At 42.3% G+C, this 17,207-nt stretch overlaps 1 long non-coding RNA gene across 1 annotated transcript in view; it reads right to left on the minus strand.

Annotated features, from left to right (window-relative positions):
- Window positions 1-11,556: 11,556 nt before the first annotated feature.
- LOC138759818 (uncharacterized) overlaps window positions 11,557-17,207 on the minus strand; it is an 86,518-nt gene continuing 80,867 nt past the window's right edge. The window contains exon 4 of the long non-coding RNA XR_011355116.1: window positions 11,557-11,682. This is a non-coding gene — a long non-coding RNA (uncharacterized lncRNA). The remainder of the gene's footprint in view (window positions 11,683-17,207) is intronic.

Here is a 17,207-nt window from a genome sequence, read left to right on the forward strand (position 1 = left end):
GAGAGAAGGGAGTGTGATGGGTTTGTGCTTTTGCCTTCTATCTAGACAGGATAGCATTTCCATTGAACAGCCTAAGGCATGAGAACCTGACTCTATCCATGCCTTCAACTGCGTCCTGAGCAGCAGTCATGGGATTCTCAACAGATATTCCCTTCATCCTCATGAATGAAGAGCAATACAAGATGAAGGAAATAAAGGAAGTATCAGGGTCTGAGGAGGATGCTGCTTACAAGATCTAACCAGCAACACCCTTCCATCCTTCCAGAGATGGGTGGGCTATTGAATCCATGAAGAGTGTTGTGTGAGATGTTTAAGGCATCAATGAGCTGTGCCAGTGACTCCTCCAAGATCAAGAGGTGATTGTTTCCCAAAGCAGCTTTCATTAAAAAAAGCAATGACTATACATGTTTTATATGTTGGCAGCTCAATGATCAGAATCCAGATTATAGGTGCCAGATACTGGAACCTGGATAGAGTCAAGCCTCTCAATCTGCACTATTTAAGACAAGTCCAATGTCATCTGATTGCACAAGAACAACCCAATGAAACTGCATTCTCCAGTCCTCGGTGCAAATCACACAGACACACAACCAGACAGAACACACATACAGACAAATAATACATGTGAAGGACAGGTATTCATTTATACAAATAAATCAATAAATGTTGTTTCATAATATGACATTCTTAGATGGTTAGTGTGAGCGGTTCCTTCGGTCGTTCAGCATTTTCACTGCCTGTGGGAAGAAGCTGTTCCTCAGCCTGGTGGTGCTGGTTCTAATCCTTGTGAGCAGCTGAAAGATGCTGTGTGCAGGGTGGAAGGGGTCCTCAATGATTATGCACACCCTCTTCAGATAACTATTCCAGTAGATCACATGCATGATGGGGGAAGTGAGACTCCAGTCATGCCACTCATGGTCCTGTGGATTGGCCTCCTATCCATCTCTCTGCAACAACCACCTTGTGATGCAGCGGGCCAGGATACTCTCGATGGAGGTTCTGTGGAAGGTTAATGTAATGGTGGTCAGTAGCCTTGTCCTCTTCAGTCTTCTCAGGAAGAGTAGCTACTTTTGCACCTTGCTGACAAGCGAGGAGTTGTTGATTGGTCAAGTTTTCAGGCCCTTTCAATTTTGAAAATTTTAAGCATCTGCCTCTTTCAAGACACTTAACCTCAACATCCATCACAATGCTTTCAACATCCACAATTCTTGTGAACCTTCTGGGCCCACTCTTCACTGACGGTCAGGATGACTCTACATAATCTGGTGCATTGGTCAGGTGGGATAGGGATTGAGGAGCTAAACAGAGGAATGCAAGCCGAAAACCTGCCACAGAAGCTCTGTGAATGGGATCTGCTGTAATTATCCTCTTCTTAGTGTTAACATATAATTAGCAAGGGAGACACTGTCTTTTTAATCTGTCTGCAGGGTGAGAAAACCTTCAAAAACTTCCTTTCTTTTCATCCAGATGGTTTCCTTATATGTTTCATTATAACATTTGATCCTTGTCTCATGGTTCTCTATTACCACTTAAGGCCTTTTTATACTTAAAAAAAAAGCGATTATAAAGATGGGTATTCTCCATTTATACATCGCTTCACTTTCCTTCAAGAAAGCTCTGAGGATGGATTTAGCAGGCATACTCCGATCTGTCTGGGGGGGGGTTACACTTAAAAGTGGAACGAGTTCGCTCCACCTCCTCCATGAAGACAATGCCACTGAAAGCGGCTGCGAAGGGGAGGGCTGATGACGCTGTGATTACATCGTCAGCCTGCAACCCAGAAGTGCGATTTTTAAAATTATATAGTTCATATAGTTAATTATGTTGCGGAGATCTGCCTGAGCCTACTTGAACACATTTCCACCAGTGCTCTTACCTGCTCTTTGGTTGCTATTTTGGGTATAGGCCGCTTTTCCTTCTCAGTGCATAGGTTTGACGTCAGGGTGACGTGCGGCATTACCGCACCACTTGCCCTGCCTCCATTAGCTTCTGAAGACGGCTCCCGCTGCTGTTGAGTTGAAAGCAATGCTGGATCAGCCTTATAGGCCTTCTTCATAAAAAGGTAACTTCACCATTTTTTTTTCATTGAGCTACATTTAATGCGGCTTAGCACCATTAAAAAAAAACCTTTAGAGCATTTGCCTTGAATGTATATGTCTAACTAACTGATAATGGCCTCAAACTTGGAAGGCATTTGGTGAATGCATGACTGCAGCACCCCCAATAATCTAACATAATCTTCCCCTCTTCCAGAGTCAGAAAACCTACCAAAACCTTCATAACACTGAAATTGAACAACTGAAATTAAAAACACCAGTGGGTATTTTAAGATGCTGATCATTCATGTTCTGTTAATGTTTCAAATGGGGTCAACTGTATATAGATTTTTTTTTGTGGCCGTATATATTGGGGGGGGGGGGGTTTAGACTGATTTAAGTTAGGTCAATAATGTTGTGTTGTACTAATTACTTTATTTTTATTTTTCTTTAAATGTAATTTTTTTTGTTTTATTCATGTGATAAAATCTTTAAATAAAGTTTTTAAAAAAAAAGTGGGGTCAACTGGTTATAGATTTTTCAGGGCAAAGCACCATTTTTAAAAAAGAGAGCAATTATTTCTTAATAAGGAACTAACAGACAAACAATAAAAACTCACAGACGGGATAACAACAACTCGGGCCAAACAAGATGGTGACCATTAGAAATATTTCAATCATTCAACAATTGTTACCCACTTTGTTTCAACAATGTGAAATATAACCTATCAGACACCTGGTCACTATATTCGTTGGAAACCTAAAGATGGCTTCAGTTTAAGTTTTTACAATGGTGATTCAGCACAAAAGCCATCTATTCTGACATAAATACACCAGTCTGTCAGATGAATTGCAGCCTATTAGGTGATTTCCAAGAGAAGGTAAAGTAATTCAGAACAAAGCTTAACATTCCCAGCTATAAAATAAAAATGCCACCAGGCCAATTTTAATGTTTAACGCCTGTTTGCACTGGAGCCCATTCTATTTCAGATTGGATCAAGCTCATTAAGGTAGCTCATCTATCAGGGAGCATACTTGCTTGAGAAGACCCTGATATTGCTTTTATAATGCAAGGGAAAACAGAAACATCAGACTACTTTTTATAGAGGGATTCTGAGGGAATTTCCAATTACTCAGAGGTACTGCAGAGGTTTAGATATATTTATCCAGAAAGACAAGGGAAAGGAAAAGGATTAAAAGAATCAGACACTGTCTTTTTAATCTGTCTGAAGTGGTCATTAATGGAACATTCTTACTCAGAAGAATGCAATAAGCAAAAGGAGGTCTTTTAACTGATCATCATTTATTGGCCTTGCAATCTCAAGGCAATTCAACCAGCAATTTTGCATGAATTAACTCCAGGATTTTGCACTGATAGTCTTTAACTTTATGTTTAACAGTTTAAATTTGTTGCTTCACATTCTACACAAGCAATCATTTTTTTTGAACACATCTGCTCTTTTAGAGACTTTTTTTAAAAAAACAAATGAATTAGTTGAGTTTTGAGGGTTTCCACCAGCCTGCAGTCTTTCTTTGTGACCCCTACTCATTGGAAGTCTTTGTCTCTAATTTTATTAAGCTCATAGTCACATAAACCAGAAAGAACAAGACAACCAGAAATCCCTCAACTTGGACACGTGCCGGACACTTTTGACTTCATATGAAACGACCTCATCTGGGAAGTGGATGATGTGTGGGGAGATTCCAAGAGAAACTGTAATTGGGACTAGAAAGAAGACAAGACAGACTGTGTTAACTGCAGATTGGCTTTCCTGTTGCCTGTCACAATAATGTCATCTCCCAGTGATCAAAGTGAATATACTCTTTATTGAGCAGCAAATTGAGGAGAAATGTGAGGAGCTGATCAGGAACCATGACCTTGTTGAAGTCATGTCTCCATCAATTGTGAGGGGCTGAGGAATAAACACCTCAAATTAGGTCACCCAGAGAAATCATCCTCATTTTGCATTTGCTCCATGCTAACCGCGGCTCTAGGAACATGTCTAAAAAGGAATCATTCTTGGGTGTCAATATCCACAAAGAGACCTTTTTCCTCCAACCTCTCCCCACTGTATAAACATCTGAACCTAAAAGTTCAAGAACCCAGGTAACTTATCTCAGGGGTACTAACTTGAAATGAGATTTGTCATTACCTTTTATGGCGCTTGACTGACTGAAGAAATGATGTTTAAAGATCAAGAACTCAAGCATAAGAGGAAATATATTGTCCACTAAGCGGTGGTAATCCCAGGCTCCAAAATCGTTCTGAGAACCAGACTACATATCAAGCATATCAAGGCATTAGAAAGATACCATCATCATCTCTCCAAAACCCTCCAAATCCACTGGAAGAATAAATAGATCAATATCAGAGTCAAATTAAAAACAAGGGTAAGACACAAAAATCTGCAGACCCCGTGGTTGAAGTAAAAACTACTCTTTGCAGACAATGCCGCTTTAGTTGCCCATTCAGAGCCAGATCTTCAGCGCTTGGTGTCCTGTTTTGCGGAAACTGCCAAAATGTTTGGCCTGGAAGTCAGCCTGAAGAAAACTGAGGTCCTCCATCATCCAGCTCCCCACCATGACTACCAGCCCCCCCCACATCTCCATCGGGCACACAAAACTCAAAACGGTCAACCAGTTTACCTATCTCGGCTGCACCATTTCATCGGATGAAAGGATCGACAACGAGATAGACAACAGACTTGCCAAGGCAAATAGCGCCTTTGGAAGACTACACAAAAGAGTCTGGAAAAACAACCAACTGAAAAACCTCACAAAGATTAGCGTATACAGAGCCGTGGTCATACCCACACTCCTGTTTGGCTCCGAATCATGGGTTCTCTACCGGCATCACCTATAGCTGCTCCCAGCGAGGTAATGTCTCCAACGACGCACCGCTTCAACTATGGCCTGGGCCTCCTTCTCGATCGAGGAGTGTCTACTCTCTGGACCCTGGAGGGTTCTGGAGAAGAAGGCTACAGGCCGGCTGGCCTGGTTCAAGATGGCTGCCAGGGCGAAGTCGGATGCATCGCTCTCGACTTGAAATGGGACAGACCCATCGATCACGTGCAGCGTCACAGTAGTGATGTCGGATTTGATTCGATCGAAAGCTGCTCTGGCAGGTCAAACCGTCTCCTTTATATAGCAAAGGGGAAAATACATAACTGACGTTTCAGGCTTGAGCCCTTCATCAGGTATGGGAAAATGTCATCAGGCATCCGAACAAAAGAGTGGGGTGGGAGGGGGGGGGGAGGGAGGGCTGACATTCCCTGCCTAGAACCCTGTCATCTACCTCCACATCTTTCATCCTGAGATTCCCCTTTGGGAAGAGGTTATCTGCTCAAAACAAAATCAAGGATGATTCCAAATTCTCCTTGCAAAAAAATGCAATATCCTTATTGAATTCTAGGAAAGCCAGGTCAAAGTGAAGAAAGAGTTTGTACGGTGTCTCCAATAGCCTGAATCTTGCTTTAGATGCATGAAGAAGATTGGCATCACTGGCAAAGGAAATGCATCTATACAAGCCCACCTCCTGTTCATCTCATCAGTAACACTTGCAGTAATTCTGCAAGACTCACATTGGCTCATCAGCCACCTTAGGACTGGAATGGAAGTAAGTGTCATGAAGCAAAAGTGTGTTATGGATATGTTATGAACCGTACGTAACGAGCAGCAATAGACAATGAACCAGACAGTGTTTAATTTAAAAACTCTAATTTTATTTCTAACTCGAAATCTTAACTTTTAAACTATCCTTAACACTAAGTCTATCCCCAACTATGTGCAGGTGTACTAATGTTTGTGTGGGTGACATACTCAAATCATTACTGTCCAGGCCAAAAATCTGGAAAGTTACTGCAAAGTTCAGTCTTTTAAATTCAGTGTTGAAGTGCAGGCCTTTGAAATTTGATGCCCAGGATTAATGTTGAACCGATGGGAAGCCTGGAATTGTGGCCGCTACTGACTCACAAATTAATTCTCCTTGCGTTGCCTTTCAAGAAATGTCCATCCACACGAGCTGTAGTCATAATACTCCTGGTCTTTTTTAGGCAAGACTTGAACTGGGTAGCCTCCACGAAGCTTCCAAGACCCTGGCACCAGTCTCTTCAAGTGACCTTCACAATGAGTCACAATCAAAATGAAGCACTTTGCTTCCCAAAAGACCCTCCTGGCACAGGTCAATCCACCGAAAAGGCCCAGTCATTCACAGAGCATGCTTTGCTCTGGATTACACAGAAATGGCTGGCTACAAGAGCTGCTTCAAAAATCTGCTTTCTCTTCAGCAGTTAGAATGGTTCTCCCTTTTCAAAATCACAATATCTTTGCAAATGTATTGAATGTGGAACAGACTGTGACAAACTTTCCCTCAGTTCTTCCAATGTATCACATTTTCACTGGACTGTGACTTGTGTTGTACTTGCGTGAAATGTTAAATGTTAACTGTGACCATTTAGTCCCTCTTGTCTATATTATCTCTTACAGAGATAATCCAATTTTACTAAAACAGGAGCTCGTAATAGATGGAATAGTCTGCTCTTATAAAAAAATGCTGGGGAATTGTGACAAATAAAGGCTAATTCATTTTTGTAACAAAGTAAATGCAGTAATCATTGCAGACCAAAGGAACTGACCATCCGAGATTCTTGTATTTAAGAACAATATTTAGTTTTATATATGAATTCTTGTCCTGCATATGAGGATTGGAGAACACTGTTTCATTAGGTTGTACTTGTGTAATCAGATGACAATAAAGAGGGCCTGATTTGACTTGACATGGGTAAGAGCTCCATGCTTGAGTGCTACCAATCTGTATTACTGAAAGGAATAATGTTGGCAGTTATTGCAAAATTGAGGGAGGCACCAAAGTCCAATCACTTTCCACATGCATTTTCCAACTCTTGAGAGTGATGGGAAATTCTGAAAATAGAAAAATGGTGGCATGGTTAGCATAGGGGTTAGTGCAAAGCTATTACAGCACCAGAGACCTGACTTTGAATCTGGCACTGTCTGTAAGGAGTTTCTATAATCTCCCATGTTTGCGTGGGTTTCCTCCAGGTGCTCCAGTTTTATCTCACCCTTCAAAACACAGGAGCATTGTTGGTTAATTGAGGTATTTGGGTGGCACAGGCTTGTGGGCCAGAAGGGCCTGTTATCATCTTGTATGACTACATTTTTTAAAAAAATCTGACAATTTAACTGTTGGAGTCAAAAAATTTGAAACAGTTGATTGGGGTTAAAATACAACATCCAGTGAGAACCAAACACCCAGGTTTGATCATTAGTTTGAAGACATTTGACTAGAAGTAGTGAGGTCAAGGAATCTATGCAAATTAAAGAGGAAGAGATGTTTGCTATCTTAAGGCAAATATATCCCCAGCAACTGCCAACGTACTCCCCTGAAACTTGAGGGAGGCTAGTGTAGAAATTTATGGAGCCCTGGCAGATATATTTAACATTTACCAATGCCAGAAAGACTGCAGTCTTTCTGTTAGGATGTCCAGAATCCAGTTACAGACAGGGGTGCTGAGTCCCAGCGAGGTCATCTTCTCCAGTAGCCTCTACGGTATGATTGTATTACTGTAACATACTCATAATAATTAGTACCATGTAAAAGTCAACCTCCCTCTCCCCTATTTTTGGCCCAAAAATCTGTTATTTTACAGATATATTGCGTGTAAAAGTTGAACCCCCTATTTTCGGTTCAGGCTGCCCACCCAACACCCCAACTGTGGACTCTTGTCTAGGCCACAGCTGCCATCCGAGGTTCAAACACCACGAACACAGACTCTCGCCTAGGCCCTGGCCACCTGCCGTGGAGTTCTTGACATCTTGACTGCAGCCCCAGCTGCCCGTCCATCTGAGCTCCCAAGAACCTGATCATGGACTCTTACATCAGCCATGGCTGCCCGCCCATCCAAGCTCTTGACACCTCGAGCAACACATGTACTTACCCTAAAAATTGGTCCACAAAACTCATCGATTACATAATTATGTGTATATACAGTAAATGCTGAGTTGAAATCAATGAACACCAGCCTGTCATATGGAGCGTTTTGATAGTTTTAATAGTTATAAATGAAAATTTGGCATCATAAACATATAACACTGAACAACAATTATTTTAAAAAGGTTTGGTTCTTGAAGGAAAATTGGAGATTATAATAGACAACTTCAAGCTGAACACAAAGATAATTTCAGATTTGCTGAATCACGTAGGATGTTGGAGAAACATTAAATTAACTTTTATTGAATTTAATACCTGTATGTTTCGTAGCAACTGATTTGCTGCTGATTTTCGTTTGTACTTAGCATCTGATGCCTCTTGTGTTAGTACCTGACAATAATTGGCCACCATTGATGGATTCCATTTGACCTGATACTACTTTTCCATGGTCGCAACGGTCTGGTTAAACCTTTCACCATGTACATCACTGACTGTACCAAGATCCGCAGGGAAGAAATCCAAGTTCTATTATGTCAACCTTCTCCATGATCTCTATTGAGAGCGTTCTGGCCGGCTGCATCGCAGTAAGGAAATGGATCGGAGATCAATCCACAGGACCATAATAGTGGCTTTGTGGGCAATACACTTAAAATATGGCAGGAAATCACAAAAATAGGTTATATCTATAAAATGGTACATGGTAGGAAAATCAGCACCCCAAAATGCATAAAATGCACCCAAAAGTGTTTAGGAAGCAAAATCTTCATTGTCCAGTATTTTAAGTGGAATCAGATTTATTATATTTATTGTTGAGAAATAAAATGCTTGAAGAAAATGATGAACAATCTTGGAGATTGGAAATAAAAGCAGAACATTCTAACTAAATTGACCAAAAATGGTTTATCTGCTGCTCTCCCAGTTGATGCTGCCTGACATGTCCTAGACTTTTTACAGTTGCACACTGCAAAGGCCTTCAATATGAACAACTTAATTAATGGTACGTGCAAAAGAGGACTATATTTAGTTTATATTAAAAAAACCCAAACTAAGCAGAGACGAATTGTTAAGAAAAATAATTTTAACTGCATTAACAAGTTACAATGTACATAAGTGATGCAAGTACAATTCTCCAAGATCCTCTGATAGTTAAAGATATGAATGAGTGAAACGTGCTTAAGTGAGATAAACATTCTTTTCACTGAATGCTTTTATTTTTTTATCTCCAATGTTTTCTGGAAGGCTTGCTAAAGAACATTTATTCCCCACGTAACTAACCTAAATAACTGATCACTCAGCACTACAGTTCCAATAACATAACATAAATATAAATTTAACGCTACAGTGAATATTATGGAACATTTTAAATTCTTACTGTGGAATTTTTGAGGGTGTGAAATAAAGAGCTACTGGGAGCCAAAGAACAGTTCTGAGCATCACACTTCTGAAAGTTTGGAATAGATTTCCAGAGACTGGGATGAAATAGAAGAAAGCAAACAGCAGTGTGAAAAATGAATGTTTTCCTTTCCCATCGTCCAGTGGTTGAACTTTCATTCAATGAATGGAGCTGTTGATCCCTGAGAAATATCACGGTTGCAGGCAAACTTGCAGGCTAATCTCAATGAACTTTTACATCCTTCACTGCAATTTCTCCAAAAGCTGCTTCTTAAACCTCGCCAAGTTTGTAGCATCAGCACGTGCCAAAAATAAGACCTTTCTAGCTCCAAATATTTGCTCTTTGGGTGACTTTCTTTATGCAGCTGTAACCCTATAGTCTCTGACATTTTGGAGATGTACTACTTTGGTCATAAATTAATGAATCAAAAGGAACACAAATTTGTTCAGAATATTTGCCAGAAAAAATTTTGTTTGAAATCAATCCATAATTTGTTGCATTTATGTCTGAAGTAAGACTGATCCAATCATTGAGCCCAATGAAAAATGGTACAGGTTGCAAAGAAAATAATTGTTTTATTTCATTAAAATGTTTTGCCTTCTGCACCAAAAGGCAGTGATCCATGCTGATCTTCAGTTGCACCGTGTCAGTTTCTCCTGGTTATGTGGGTAAAACTGTTAAGTTTAGCTGGTGCTTTGCCCCAGAAAGATGATAACATTGCCAAGCGAGCAAAGTTGGTTGGTGGGTGAGAAGGAAATAGAAATTGGCAAATGAAGAAGAGACTGCATAATGAGAAAAATATATCCATGTATTACATCGGTAAGCCCCAATTTTCTTAAGTGCTTTAACTTGGTTGCATTACACCAACAATTATTTCTGGATGACATTGTATGCTTCAAGAAATTGAATTTTTGTTCACATTACAGTATCTAATGCACAATTAACAGTATTACTGTTTGCCCAGTGCCCTATTTCCACTTCTACTGGGAGAAGTGCAAGTTTTGAATACTGTATGTGATTGTATGGAACCATCACGGCACACCCATGGGCATGTCACACTGCTTGTGAATTTACCTTCATTTGAAAGGAGCACCTGGGATCCTTGAGTGGAAAGCTTCAGAACTGACTGCAAACTGCTCAGTTTTCAACCACAAAATTCACTTTGACAATCAATCATCATCCCTCAGACTCTCTCCCTCCAAAGCTTGCCCTGCCCTCTTGCCCACTGTCACTTCCCCATCTTCCATCCATTCACTGGGTTTCCCTCCCCTTGCCCTTGCTTTCTCTGGCCATTTCCCACATTTCTTTTTCTCCCCCCTCAGCCACCCCCAAACTATACCCATGCCTCTCCACCTTTCTCTTTCTGATCTGAGAGAAACCAAAGCACCATTGTTAAGCAGCATTCTCTTGGCAATGGTTCACATCAGAGCCCGGGGCAATTGTAGGCAATAGCCGTGGCAATTGGGAAGAAGTTAAAGGACAGGATGGAGGAATATTCATCACATTAAGGTGGGTGATGAAATATTGCAGGAAATGTAAGGGATTCATAATGAGGACATCAAATATGAGTGAAGTCAAAGGAAACCCAACCCAAAATTTACATAGATTCCAAAGCTCCATTGTAATTCTTCAATACGCAGTGTCTTTTGCAATGACACCAAAATTGGAAGCAGAATTTGATAAGCTTCTCTGAGAGAAATTAATTGAATGTATGAAGTACTTTGAAACAGCAATAGCCATTTTGTCACTGTAGGGTATGCCAGGACTTGTAGAGGTTGTAGATAGACTGTTAATGAAACTTCATCCTTAGGAGACCATACCATTCCTGGAATGAAAGGCCTATTTGTAGTCTTGTCTGGAGGACAACATTAAATGGAATATCTGCAGATTAATTAATATTGTTGGGGATGAGCCCGTAAAACATGAGCACAAGAAAACAGAAACGGGGTAAGTTTGCCAGCCTCTTAAATCAGCCCTGTAGTTCAAGGTGATCATCCTTTATCTGCCCCAGTCCTTATTGCCTCTTTTCTTCCCATTCCCATAACCTTCAATTCTCTGATCTTTCATGTATCATTCATATCTTTTACAAGTCTCTGGGATGGAAAATTTCAGAAAAGTTTAAGAAGTTTTTGACTGTCAACACACTCAAGGGCTTGTTCACATATAATTGATTACCTTTTGATGTTTTGTCGGTGCCTGCTGTATCTCAGAGAAACATACAAATTGCTATGGGGCATTCCCAGGATTGCGGTATACTTGAATAATATCTTGGTTATGGGAATGCTGAGAGATGAACTCCTGTAGAATCTGGAAGAAACATTGAGCAGAATGAAAAAGGCAGACCCATATAAAAAGCATTCTTTGGAAACCAAAAGGATCCTGATCCTCAAACTTAGAGAACAAGACCTCTGTACCCTTCCACAGCATTGGATGATTGACTTCCTTCTAACAGACTACAATCAGTGAAGGTAGGTAACGGCATCTCCTCCATTATATCACATTCAGCACCTGTACTCCTCAAGGATGTGGATCAGCCCCATGCTTTACTCCCCATATACCCATGAATATACACCCAAATAACATCCCAACTTGACCTTCAGATTTGCTAATGACACCACAGTCATTGGGCCAGGTGTGAAATGATGATGAGATGGAATGCAGAAGAGAGACTGAAAGACTAGTGGGATGGTGCCAAGATCCCTCTCAAGATGAAGTAGATGATCATACATTTCAGGAGAGGGGCTCTTGTCCACTTCATGAACAGGTAGGTTCAAGTTCTTTAGAATAAACATTTCCAATGAACTGATCTGGATTGATCACATCGACACAGTGGTCTAGAAAGCACTTTCTACTAAGACTAAGGACATTCAGAATGTCCTTCATGTCACTCAAACAGTTCCACGAGTGCACGATATATCATTTGCTGGATGTGTCACAATGAGTATCATTGCTCTGCTCAAGAATGAAAGAAGTGACAGAGGTTGGTGAATCACACAAACTTCCTTCCCTCCCCCCACCCCTCCACCATGGACATCTACAAAAGGCAGTCAACGTGATAAAATCCCCATCACACTTGCTTTTCCTGCTGATGGGGGATGAGGCTCAAAAGTATGAAATCATTCACCAAAAGGTTGAAAGGATATTTCTTCCCAGCAGCTATCAGGCTCCTGAATAAACCCCACACAGTGCTCTCATTTTGCCCTTATTTCCTCCTCCTCCACTTATTCTTCCTTTTACTTCTTCTTTCTTTACCACATCTTTTTGAACCCTTGCATGCAGGTAAAGATTAGATGACATATATCATTTCCCAATACAATTCATTTTCACTAATGTTAATTAATTTCAAATCCACATTTGCTTAAGCCTGTTGTCTTCAACTATTGATCAGAATCATTGATTGAATTTCTGTCTCCATTGATACTTGTTGTTCTGTTCACCTTCCAAAAATATCTTCCTTTTCTTTGGATTTCCTGTAATTGCAATTCTTTGCTTAATTGTATTCACGGCTTAACTTTTCCCAAAGCTCTCTCCAGAGAGGCAGGTGACTTTCAGCTGCTTGTTCTTTCCTGTTCCCCTCTCTGTGTGAAGGACAAGTTTACATTGAATCTTCTTCACCACAAATTCTCTGCAAGTGGTTGCAATAGATTTCTGCCATATTTTTTGTTGTTGTCTGAGATAGATCATCCTGGCCGGAACTGTATTCACGAGTTAACATTGATTTTTACAAAGGCTTGATGGTTTCTTGAATGCTCAGGTTTGGTAATATTGCTGGCTCTGGACGAGTGGAGACCACTATTGTACATCAGATTTCCCCTTATCCACCGGGTCATTTTTAAAGAAGAGGAAGATTTCTACACTCAGGTAGTTATGAGAAGAATTTGCTGATGGTAGGTACCATGTTTCCAGGAAGTAAACAGGACTTGTTCATCCTCAGAGAATTCACACTGAAGGAGTTTTTAATTAGGTGAGCAAGATTCTCTGCGCTGCTGGGTCCTCACAACTGTACAATTTCCAACTACATGATCTGGCATAGAAAACCTTGGTAAACTTCTACATCATGGCCTGGTATTGGGGCGCCAATACCTCTGAGCAGAAACCTTGGCAAAGGGTAGTGGACACAGCCCAAGACATCACAGGCAAAACTCTCCCCACCATCGAGAACATCTAAATGGAACACTGCCATCAGAGAGCAGCAGCAGTTATTGTAGATCTACACCACCCAGAACATGCTCTGTTCTCGCTGCTGCCACAAGAAAGAGGCATGGGTACCCCAAGACTCATACCACAGGATTCAGGAAGAGTTGCTACCCTTCCACCTTCAGACTGCTAAACCACAGTCAATCAGAGACTCATTTAAGGACTCTTACTTTCCCCATTATTTAATCACTGAATATTTATTTTCTATATTCCACAGTTTGTTTGCACTGACTTCTTGTTTACATCTCTCTTTTTTGTATACATATCTTTTCTTGAGTACAGCATTTTTGCACTACCAATAAATAGAAATTCTGCCTGGCTTGCAGGAAAAGAATCTTATGGTTGTATGTGATGCTCTATCTGTACTCTGACAATAAATCTGAACTTTGAACAATGAGAGCCACACACCTTTCTGAATTGCTATTAAATACATGGTTGAGCTTCCAAAGTTTATTTTCTGTGCAGTACATATCAACCGGATGCGGAGACTGTTTCATTGGGTGCAGCATGCTGTACATCTTAACACTAAGTAGGGAGTAGCTGTTGCTAGTGGAAGAATACAACATGGATCAGATCCAGAGGTGCAAGAGGATCCGGAAACTGAAGAAAGCCCCAACAAAACACCAGCATCATCTCCTGACAGAATGGGCAGGGAGTGTGGCACCTTAAGGACAGAGCTACAAGCAAAACATCTGACTCAAGTTGTGGTCAGCAAAAAACTGCTTTAATCAGTTTCACAGGCAACTTTTATGTCACTTCTGGTTCAGCCGTCCCAAAACCAGAAGGACGCCACGACATTCCCAACACATTCCCCAGTCTGCTGAATTCGTCCCTGAGATGAAGGGGGTCCAGCACCATCTTAGCATGAACCCGCCAGAATATGTGGTCGGCCAGAATTACAGGGGTGATTCAAGCATGAAGTCCACCCCCCCTCGGCTGTGACTGCCCCACTCCCCAGAATTGTCACCCAGTACAAAAGTCTGAGTCTTGGATTGTTTGGGGGGGGGGGGGGGGTGACCACGGTGATGCGAAAGTGGAAACAGCACTGGCTCAGCTGTGTCCACGTGGGCGGTTTGGAGTCAGTCCCTGGTATAAAGTTCATGTTTGTCCCCAATTTCCAAGAGCAGGGTGGATCCGTTGTTTTTTAGCACTTTGTACGAACTGATGTAGGGATGCTGCAGCTGTGTCCCCGTGTTGGGGGGGCAAACAAACCCAAAGTCCACTGAGTCGAGGTCCACCGGTACAGGCATGGATGTTCAGCCATGTCTTGTGTCTGGAATTGGGGCCAACACCCTTAGTCACTGGCCCAAGCACTGAAGCTCGTCCGATGCTGTGGAGCCGATATTTGCGGGTGATGGTGGTATGTAAGCTGGCACCAACAGGGGTGTGCTATAATCCAGCTCAGCTGACAAAGCTTGCAAGTCCTCCTTTGGAGCGGTCCGTATCCCCAGCATCACCCAGGGTGGCACGTCCAGCCACTGTCGTCCTGTGAGTTGTGCATGCTGGACCTGATTCAGGAGTCTGTGAAAACACTCCACTAGTCCGTTGGACTATGAATGGTAGGCCATGGTGAAATGGAGTCGGGTGCCGTAGAGGTGTGACAAGATAGCCCACTGAGCTGAAGTAAATTGTGCACCTCTGTCAGATGTAATATGCACTGGTACCCCAAACCGTGCTACCCAGGTAGATAGGAAAGTCCTGGTGCACGTTTTGGCTGTGGGTGTGGCTTCCGGCCAGCAGGTGACTCGATCAACCAAGGGTAAAGATGTATCTGTGGCCGCTTGATACAGGCAGAGGTCCAACAATATCAATGTGTATGTGTTGGAACCTCTGGGTGGTCAGGGAAAGCCCTGCACTGGGCTTTTGGTGTGTTTGTGGTCCTTGGCCCTTTTACAAGACAGGAAGGTCTTTGCCCACTGGGAGACTTGTTGTTTTAAATCTATGCCAGACAAACTTGGTTTGAGTATCGTTCATATAGATGGGTGTGACAGCCCGTGTACCTCATCGAAAAGTCTTTTGCGCCACGCTGTTAGTACTAGGGCCAGCCTTTACCTGTGGAAACATCACAGAACAGTGTGGTTATCTCTGAGCCCATTTTGCTTTCTTGCAGCTGGAGTCCTGTAATTGCAGTCCGGAAAGCTTGCACCTCCACATCCTCCTGCTGGATCATGGCCAATGTTTTCAAGTCCAGTGATGGAGCTGATCTCAGGTCTGGAGAGGGCATCTGCAATGACATTGTCTTTCCCCGACACATGTTGAATGTCAGAAGTGAATTCTGAAAGGAAAGACAAATGTCACTGTTTTCTCGCCATCCATGGGTCCGAGAATTTTGATGGGGTGAAGGTGAGGGGTTTGTGGTCGGCTAATGCAATGAACTGCCGTCCCTCTAGGAAATAGCAGAAGTGTTTCATGGTCAGATAAAGGTGCTGATCGAAGGTGCTGCTTTCAAGTTCTGGGGGCCGTAGATAGCGTCTGAAAAAGGCGAGTGATTGCCAGTGGCCGTTGACTCGGTTTTCCAGGACTGGTATTACTGCTGTGGTGGAGGTGTCCAATGCCAGTGGCACTGGGGGTTCCATGCGTGGGTGTGCTAACATGATTGTCTTAGCTAATGCCTCCTTAGCATCCTGGAATGCTGTCCCAGCCTCAGTTGTCCAAGTCACAGCTTTTGTTTGCCTGTTAAAAGGTGGAAAAGTGGGTGTAATATCTTGGCAGCCATGGGAACAAAATGGTGGTAGAAGTTCACCATGCCCAAAAAATCTTGCAAACCTTTGATGGTGGAGGGTCTTAGAAAGTTCCGGACGGCTATCACTTTAGTTGGTAATGGGGCTGCTATGGTGGATGTGACTCTGTGCCCGAGAAAGTCAATAGTGTCTTTATTGAATTCACACTTGGCTGAGTTGATGGTAAGGCTGAAATCCCAGAACTTCATGAATAAGAGTCTGAGGTTCTGGCCATGTTCTTCCTTCGTAGTGCTGGGCACTAGGATATCATCCAGGTAGATGAAAATGATGGGGAAGTCTCTGGAAATGGCACAAAGTTTGTGCCATATTTTTCAAACTGAACGGCATCCTCAGGAATTAAAAATGTCTGAATGGGATTATAATGGCTGTTTTTGGCATATCATCTGGGTGTATTGGGATTTGGTAGTAGCCTTTCACGAAGATTGTTGCAAAATCCTGAATGTGCAGTATCAGGTAGAGGTCTGGTACTGTTGCACTGTTCAGCCTCCAGTAGTTGCTGCATGGACGCCAATCCCCATTTACTTTAGGGACCATATGTAGGGGAGACTACCAGGGGCTGTTGGAATGCCTGATGATGCCCATCTCCTCCATGGTTTTAAATTAATCTTTAGCATGTTGTGGGCAGTCAGGGGGATTTCTCCTCGCCTTGGTATGGATGGGTGGTCCCTCGGTCATTACGTAATGTTATAAGTTGTGTGACGCAGAAGAGGCCTGTGTGTTCGCCAACCACTGCAGCCATTACTGGTGGCAAGTGAGCCATTTCCCTGGTTGTCAGCTGAACAGGTACACGGAGGGATGTAATGATGGGTGTTCTGGCCCCACCTTCTGTGGTAGAAACACCACCTATCTTGTTGCTGGCCTTTGGATCCCCCTGCCTGTCTGGGGTTGTGGGCA

The sequence above is a fragment of the Narcine bancroftii genome, chromosome 4, assembly GCF_036971445.1.
Source record: "Narcine bancroftii isolate sNarBan1 chromosome 4, sNarBan1.hap1, whole genome shotgun sequence".
In the NCBI taxonomy this organism is placed as follows: Eukaryota; Metazoa; Chordata; class Chondrichthyes; order Torpediniformes; family Narcinidae; genus Narcine; species Narcine bancroftii.